The sequence below is a fragment of the Nicotiana tabacum genome, chromosome 18 (assembly GCF_000715075.1).
Source record: "Nicotiana tabacum cultivar K326 chromosome 18, ASM71507v2, whole genome shotgun sequence".
Classification (NCBI taxonomy): domain Eukaryota; kingdom Viridiplantae; phylum Streptophyta; class Magnoliopsida; order Solanales; family Solanaceae; genus Nicotiana; species Nicotiana tabacum.
This window is the reverse complement of record NC_134097.1, coordinates 19,602,568-19,612,311: the sequence shown is the minus strand read 5'-3', so window position 1 is coordinate 19,612,311 and position 9,744 is coordinate 19,602,568.

The window sequence follows — 9,744 nt, the reverse complement described above, 5'->3', positions numbered from 1 at the left end:
CGCAAATACGCCTTTCCGAATTTAGGGGGAAATGATATAGGAAGAGCGCAACCACTCATCAAGCATTGCTATAATATTTGTTTGGAAGGAGTGGAGTATGATGTTTAGCATGATTATGCAATTATTGAAAGCATGTGACATGTATTTGCACGTTAAGAAAGCGATAAATACAGCAATTTCATAATTTAAAGCAATAGTGAAGGAAAGAAACAAGAAAGATATGTCAACTTTACTTTTGAAGAAGAAATGAAATGCTTAAAGAAATTTAAACAAGTAATTTCACATAGGGAGGTACAAATTCACAAGAACAATCTGATATGGTAAAAGCCTAAAAAATAATTCCAGCAAAGTCGTCATACTGTCGCGCCCCCTTTTCCCCCTTCCGCGAAAATCGGGTTCATGACATTTTGGTATGGGACAATTCTTTCCTTTTGGGAAAGGGGTTTTGCAATTTTGAAGAGTCGCTACCTAACGTTTTAAGGTGCGTTAGGGCACCTATAGGATTCATCTACAACTAAGTTTGATAACCAGAGATAGGGTAAGGGCTTGAAATTATCCTAAGGGGAAGATGTTAGGCACCCCTCAGAATCCATTGGTGTGGTTCCCGGTCAGACAGTTTTTGTAAATTTGTGCAATTAGCAAATAAACAAGTAGGGCTCAAATAATAGGGGATTTAAATATAAATATTTGAAAATGATTAACGAAAGCAAGGTTTTGAAAAGGGTTACAATCTAACATGCTTATGCATGTAAAGGGGGTGTCCTAGGTTTGTTGGTAATATGGATCACATCAATGCAATACTTGGTATAACATTTCTCAAAAGAGGGGCTACACGTGGTATTAGCGCACCGGTCATCATATCCATATCTACCCTTTCCCACCCCGTGAAGGTAATTAGAGCGAAGTTTGATCTCGAACCCTTTTGCATGATGTTACCCATCCCTTCCTATCAGTCCCGGAGGAATTTAGGACTCCTATCCTATAAGAGGGAGGTTCTAGGCAAACCCTTAGGTTTAAAGGCAAAATACTAAGGCGACATACAAAACAGGTAGGACTACATTTAAAGGGGGAAAACACATAAACAAGCAGAAGGTTCAGATATACCTCCACAAATAATGCACATAGACAACATGACTTATACACAGTTAAAGTCTGAATTTAAAATCCTAGAGCAGGGTGTTTAAGTGATAACATCAGAATTAGATTTATTATATAACCCAGAAAAGAAGTCCGAATCAGGTTTGCCTACGGATTTTAACAGTTGATAATTAAACAAAGGCAGTTCCAGTTTTATTTAAGTCATTACCTAAGGCTGGCCTAGGCGAAAAGCAATATGCAATAGCTATTCCGAGTTATTAAGACAGTTTGGAAATTATTTTTTACCTAAAACATGTTGTCCTAGTTGTAGACATTGTTACCAAATTTATTCAGAAACTTCATAAGGCGAAAATTATTACTTTACTACCTTTTCATGAATCAGTAACTAACTAAGCATTTTAAACAAAATGCAAACATGATCCAGAACATGATATCTAATATCACATGCGAATGGCAAGGTTGTTGAAAAACAGAGTCCCTAAGGCATGATTTCTAAATATACACAAGGGTTGCATAATTGTTGAAGTACGACTTCATGAGTAACAGTTTTTATGCCAATGTTATTATTTGTCCTAGGAGCAGGATTTCTAAGTGATAGACATAAAGAAAGAATTAATGAATGAGGTGCTGAAGCAAGAGACATAGGTCCTAAGAACATGATTTCTAATGCATGTTGTCACACCTCCTTTTTCACCTACACCCATGTAAGGGCATAAGAGGGAGTTTTTCCAATTAAAGGACAATCGAAACGAGATTTATTATTTAATTCAGAGTCGCCACTTGGGAGATTTATGGTGTCCCAAGTCACCGGTTGAATCCCAAATCGAGGAAAAGATTGACTCTGTATTACAGTCCGCGAACCAGAAATCCGAGTAAGGAATTCTGTTAACCCGGGAGAAGGTGTTAGGCATTCCCGAGTTCCGTGGTTCTAGCACGGTCGCTCAAATGTTATATTCGGCTTATTTATTTGGTTTTAATACATGTTGAACCTATGTGCAAATTTTAACTGTGTTCCGCTTTTATTATTATTATTTTTTACCGAGAATTGCAACACCGTGAAAATATATCTCAAACCACGTCACATTAATGTACCCGTGGTTATTGACACATTTCAACTCTGTTGAGATTTGGATTTGGGTCACATAAATGTGCACCCGAATTTAAGAAGATAACATTTATTAAATACGCGCCTAAAGCGACTAGCACATCATTATTATTTGGGTAGGGCCGTGAAATATTTGTTAAACGGCCCATCCCGAAGTCTAGTAATTTTACCAACACGTATAGAGGGCCCCACAGCTTGTGTATTTTTGTTTGTCGAGGCTCGTCTCATATTTTTAAAAGGAATTTGCAATGTCGTGGAAATGCATCTCGAACCACGTCACAATCGATGTACCCGGGATTAGCACATTTCGACTTCGTTGAGATTTGGATTTGGGGTCACATAAATGCACACCCGAGTTTAGGGAGGTAATGTTATTAAGATACGCACCTAAAGAGACTAACGCGTTGTTATTTTGGACGAGGCCGTGAAATTCGCTAAACGGCCCGTCCCTGAGTCTAAGTATTTAATATATACATTTAACGAGGGCCCCACCATTTATGTGTTTATTCAGCGAGGCTCATCTCATTTTACTATCTTTAAATGGCAAACCTAAAGTAATCTATAGTGTTCTACTTAGTTCGTTTCTAAAATAAAAGGAGGAGTCCTAGTTAATTATATGGTTTAAGAGTTATTATAATTGGGTCATAAACACCACCCGTTTAAAATCAGAACCTAAGTACGTAGACAGGCATGACTATTCACCAACCTAATAGTGACTATCAGCAATTGATTTTTTACAAAAGTAAGCAGTTCAACTCCATATAACCATGGCAAATGGTATTACTTTCATGCAGTCCTTATGATTAATATACTGAAATGGCCTAGAATGTTCAAATCTTACATGTCTACCATTATTTCAAAATTAACTACAAGCCATATCATTAACAATTTCAGAATCAGATTTTTACTACTAACTATCACAAACCTCTCATGCTAAACTATCATAGGCCAAATATCAGATTTAACTACAACACGAATTAAGGAGTAAACCAGATTAAAACTGGTGTTTCAATTCTTCACACAAATCAAATGGGTTAACAATCCTACACGACCTCAAACAGTCCAATTATACAAGCGATATGAAATTCGAATAAACATAATTGCACTACACTTTTGAACTAAAACAAGACATGAGAAGTCAGAAATCATCTCAAGCAGCATTTCATTTTATGTCCACAAGCTTGAAGGTTCCAGGATATGTACCTGGATGTTTGAAATATAAGAAGCAAAAGAAGAAGAGGAAATCAGCAGCAGCAGAATGCGAGCAGTAGTACAACAACAGTTCACAATAGCAATGCACCAAAAGGTAACCAGCAGCGACTCAGGAGAAACCAGTTAGAATTCCCAGCAATACCAACAGCAACACAAACAACTAGTAACTGACCCCAAATAGCTTGACAGCAACCAAATATCAGTTAAAACACAAACAGAAACACTCCTAGAATTCAGTAATCAAGAGAAAACTCGAAAATACAACTCCACAGTCAAGCTGGAGCTCTTTTCAGTCTCAATGGAATAGTACTAGTTGAACTAGGCTTACTCTTAAGACTCTTCTAGTTTTTCAGAATGTTCAATACCCTCAAGGTTTTCAGAATGTTCTCCTCTTAAGGTCTGCCCAAAAGAAACAGCCAGACCAGACTCAAAAAGCCTAAAGAGAACTGATTTTCTGCTCCCAAAAAAACTAGCCCAAAAAAGGATCCCCTCTAATTCTGTCCAGACCCCTATTTATACCCAAACCTCATCCCCTTTCCAGCTTTAAGGAGCGCTTAGCTAATTAAGAAAGTATTTTCTGCCCACTACTACATGTTTTGTTCTCCTTTTAATTCACTTGTTCCCCACTACCCTTGTCTTTTCTTTATTTAAATGTTCAAACATGTATGGGCAACATATTTTAATCAATCCCCTTTTAAGTCTTTCATACCATTATGTTTTGTTCCCCATCAACACTAAACAATTGCATTAGTTTAATGGTATTTTAGTACCCTACTGTCAGCCCATTCATCTTAAGCCATTTTCAAACCTTTTAAACCCCAAAATACCCCCTGAAAACCCCTGTGATTTACCCTAGAATCCCCTACTGTAAACCCTTTAATCTATACTATATCTTTTAGCTATAACCAATTCAATTCGAATTCAAATGACCATTCAAACTAGATTTTAAATCAGATCAAATGACATCAACATAAGAACAAAGATTCAGGGAATAAACTAAACATAATTCCATGTTAAACCTAAATACGAACAACATTGTAAATACATTAAATGAAAACACTGAATTCATATACAAAGTGATGGGCGATCACAGATGACATACTTTGAACTAACAGTAATAGCAAGCAATTAAGGGAATAACTACAGTTTATACAAAACTTACTAATATTGACTGATTCGAATCATTCAGGAAAACAAAAGAAGAAACAAAATACAGAGTAAGCACAAAACATTCAAATTTAAACAAAAAATAAGAAAGGAGTAGAGGATGAATTTATTGAACAAAAAGAAGATACAACGAAAATCTACCAATTAAACGGGGCCTGGGTTCGAACCTCCGATGCCTTTTGGACTTGGGGCCAAGATGGACCCTAGTCGAGTGTTCCTGAACGAGAACACATTCGACTAAGGTCTGTTTTGACCTCAGTCTTTGAACTAGCTTCAGATCACCACTCTGAGACTTTTGATTCAAGGCTTTCCGGTGTGATTCGACGCGAACTAAGGGTGGTTTGGGAACGAGGGAGGTCAGGGGGTGGCAGGGTGTGAGTTTGGTGGTATCTGAACGGATTAGGGTTTGGGTCGATTCCTTTGATCTAAGATTCGGGGATGATTCGAAGAAAACTGAGCGTGGGACTGGAACGAGGAAGTCTTGGGGAAGATGTGGTATGAATTTGGAGGCTATTGGACGAGATAAGGTTCCGGCCTAATTTTCGATCTAACATTCGAAGTACACGGCTGGGATTCGAGGGATAAGAGTTAGGGATTCAGAATGGGGAGGTCGAGGGGAATCAGTGGTGAGAAGATAGGGTCGTTTGGACCACCGGAACCTCCGTGAGGCGATTTCCGGTGGGCGGAGCACGATGGTTGAAGGCGGCGGATCTGTTTGGTCTCTGAAGCTCAGAGACGAAGAGGTGAGGGGGGTATGGCTTTGGGGCGTGGGGTAAGATTTAGGAATATATACGGAGGGGGTGTTTTAATCTTGGTCGTTGGATCAAGCACGATCAACGGCCTGGATCAATTCACTTGACAGGCAACCGTATCGTTTGAAGTAATACTGGGGCTAGGTCGATCCAGGGTGAAATGGTCAAAAACGGGTAAGGGAGGAGTGGTCTAGACCGTTCGATCAAAACAAATCACCGGTCCAGATTGAACGTGACAAAAACGATGCCGTTTGAGCGGTCGTTTTGCCAGATTGACTGGACCGGGTACAAGGGTAAAATTTGGGCCTGGTTTTGGTCAAAATCAAGACGACCCAGTTCCGATCTGGTCCAATTTTCACTCCTTTCTAAGAACCAATTTTCACTCCTTTCTTTTAATTCCTAAATTAAATTGTAAAACCAAGCTTATTTTAAAAAGATATTAATTAACCCTTAACAATAATTAACACACAAGATCAAACAAAAATAAAATCACACAATTAAACCATAAAAATGACAAAGCTACCAAAAATCCTATTTTTGTGATTTTCATTCTTAAAAATAGGACATGGTTTAATTAATTAAAAAATGCAAAATTAAATCCTAAATATGCATGCAACATGTATTTTGTATTTTTCTTACTTAAAGTAGAAATAAACATGCACAGACAAAATACAAATAAATCACAAACAACACAAAACCATTTTATTTTGAATTTTTTGGAGTAGTTCTCATAGGGCAAAAATCACGTGCTCACACATGTATGAATCCTAAACATGATTTCTATTGCACAATTAGGAATATAAACCTAATGACAGGTTTTCTACCCTTAACAAATGATGGCATGCATATTTAACCCATCCCTTTTCACTAGCCACCCCAATACTTCTTTACAAATTATTACACGCCATGTGAATGAATTACATAAATAGAAGTGAAAAAATAAGAAGCTACACTATAGGAAGCCAGATTAGGACTTCCTCTCTGAGTTATGTAATAAACCACCTCGAATGCCAATATTGTTCCATAACCTTTCTCATATCTGGGTGTGTTAGAGTTCCCTAAGGACCTCAAGGGGTCCCAGGCAGTGCTCACACTCAGATTGCATAACCAAGAGTAAGTGCAGTGTGGAAGAGCCAACTCTTATGTGTCCAGGTTTAGAAGGAGCTCAAGGGTCCCAAAGCAAGGCTCACACAAAAGGGGAAGAACCTAGTAGCCTAAAAATATATGAGAATGCTTGACATAGTTTGAAAGAAGTTTGTTTTAAAAAATAAACTGGACTGACAAGTCCATTTTGAAAGCAATCAGTAACAGAGATGGTTGAAAGTAGTGGTAGTAGTAAACAAAACTCAAACACCCATAGAATCAGTAGTCACACAGGGGGTCGAGGGATTTGGGATACACAGACATTTGACTGTAAAACAAATAACCCCATCAAGGGTCTTAGGACTGGTTTGGACATGCTCAGCAATGATTGATACTGGCATGATCACAAACCAGTCAGAAAGAACATAAGCACATAGAGGGGATATGGATTTGGGATTCATAAGATGGTAAGTACACAGTAAGTGATTGACGAAGCATGCTTTGAAACACAAATATAGGAGTGCATTAATCTAAAGGGGAAGGGGAGACATTATAGCATGCTAGTAATGTAACTCGACTACAGGTTCCACAACAGAACCACAAGTAGAAATAGACTAGAAATGATAGAAACTGAAACAATAAGAGAAGCAGGTTGTTGTTGAAGCTTTGAAATTAAACGAGGACATACCAGTTAAAAGAAGCAAAGTGCAGAAAAGTAAAGCAAGTAGAATTCCATAGTCTAGCCTTGGCTTTCAGCCGGCTAGGCAAAGCAGTAGCACAAGTAGTAGAGAAAGGAGAGAGAGTTTGAGTGTGTATGTGTGTATTCTGAACTATATCTTCGCGTGTCATGCTAAAGAGAGGGTAGAGTATTTATAGTTTTTGAAAATAGGCAGGAAAATAAGGTAATAAGTACTGACTTAGAACAATTATAGAAATAATACAAATCAGAATCAATTAAAGACCTGGACTTCCTTTAATTAGGGAGTCATAGTTCAAACGGGTACAAGTTGTATCAAAGTAAGGAAAAAAATTGCTTGTAAGATTGGTTTTGCCATAATAGGAATAGTAAAAGCATGCAGCACGTAATAGGGACTAGGTACATAATAGTTTCAACATAAGGAAGGTACACGTTAATTAACAGCATACTTGTGCACATAAACAAGGCAGAGTACAAATTGATTCTCAATTTGTTCAAAGAATCACGGATGAGATTGAAAATCACATGGAATCAGTACTAACTAAGGAAAGTATCACAAAAGTAAAGAAGCAATTTCGGAAAAAAAAAATCAGCATAGAATTACAAGGAAAATACACAAAATCAAAGCTGTAACTTTAAGGAGATAACACAGAATCACCATAAATTATGTGAACAATTAGTAAAACAAATGGTCGAACCCATAAGTGACACGAGTTTGGAAGAAATCAAAGAAACCTTAAGAACAAATTAAAACAGGAAGCACAAGAACATATAGAACACACATAAAGCCCAGAATGTTCATGGTAGTCATGCAAACACACCGCAAACAAATTCAAACTTCGAATCGAACCCAGAAGTATTAGGGCTTCTTGACAAAAAAAATGAATCGAGTCAAAAGGAAAGACTCAGGTAATGTTTAAACATGCTAAAAATCACAGTAATCAGAAAGGAATCGTTTATGCAAAAGGGTTTTGAAACCCTAGTTTGGAAAATGAAGAAACTGTTTGAAATCGGAGAAACATTTTTAGGAAAACAAGTGAAAACCTTAAGAAACCCATAGATCCATCACAGATCTAAAAAGATCGGAGGACCATTGATCCGAATGATCAACAGTCAAGATCGAATGGGGTAGGTGGGGTTCCGGGTTTGGGCTTGGGTCCAGTGAGTTTTCAATTGGGTTGGGGTCCGGTTTTTAATTAAAATTGGGCTGGGAATTGGGTCTTGATTTGGCTATAATTAAAAGCCAAATTTGGCTATAATTTAAATAGCTATTTTCTCTATTTAATTTATAAAAAATAGTAAATAGTTTCTGAAAACTAATTTAAAGGTCTAAAATGATTTATAATACATAATTAATAATTTTAAAATATAGGATCTAATTTTATGCATATAAAACATAATTAAACCTTAAAAGGGCTAATATTGCAATTATGTGCAATTTAACTTTAAAAATACTAAATATAATTGTAAAAATATGAAAAATATAATTTAGCCATCTTTTGGCATAAATATAAAAATACCATAGATGAATTATCAAAACAATAATTTTGGAAATAATTATTGAGTATTTTACGGATAAAAAGGGAGAAAATAAATCAATTTAATCCTTTAAAATTATGGAAAAAATAATAAAACACTTGGACATGCTTATATATGCATACATATGCTATTTTGAAGTTACTTGCATATTGAAAATATATAGGGAAAAATTGGGTATCAACAACGTCAAGGCATATGAAAAAAGAAAGGAAAGTTAGACAAGAGGAAATAAAAACAAAAATGATAAAGGGAGCTAAGGCTTACCTGATTCAGAAGTCGATGGGACACACTGAAGACACTCGTTGCATCACCCAGATTGGAAGTATCTTCGACTCTCGTGAAGCAACCGTGGAAAAAGGACCTCCCTTTCATGGGTCGTTCCTACATCGGGGGTCTCTATGGCCTAGGCTTCCTGAATTTGCCCCTCAAAAAATATGGGGAGGGGCGACGAATCGTCAATATTTATTTCCCCAAGAGGGTCACTCGGGGCATTCTCTTCGTTTTGAAAGGCCTCAGAACTGGCCCATTTAGGTACGTCCACCGGCTGCCCATCACGACGGGAGGCATCTTCGGCCTCTGATGACTCGGGGACTTTGCTCGGGCCATCTTCCGAGAAACCCTCAGTCCGAGGCTGAACCTCTTCAGTCATTACCGGCTCAGTGACCTTTGGGACCTCGGCGCTCCTCTTTAGAGCCACCAGCTCAAAGGCGGCAGCTTCATTCTCCTCTTCCTCATCTCGTAGCTGCTAAACTACATTGCAGGCTGGGCGGTAGTATCTTTCTTCGACTTGCAAGCCTTGATTTTATTGGGCTTTGGAGTATCAGAGGGTGAGACCCTTTTTTCTCTTCTTATCCTTAGCCAGCTTCGGGGCCTCCTCCTCCCCAGACGGGGCCTTATGATAGCGTTATCTCTAAGACCTGTATGAAAGGAAATCAAGTAGAAATAAAAAAGAGACATTTCAGAAAAAGAGCGTCAAACACATGAAAAGAAACTTACCATGATTTTTTGCCTCCCATCGCCCCCTTGCCAAATCATGCCACGAGCGCTCGGCATATGAAGAAGTCGATGCCAGTTTTCGAACCCAGCCCTCA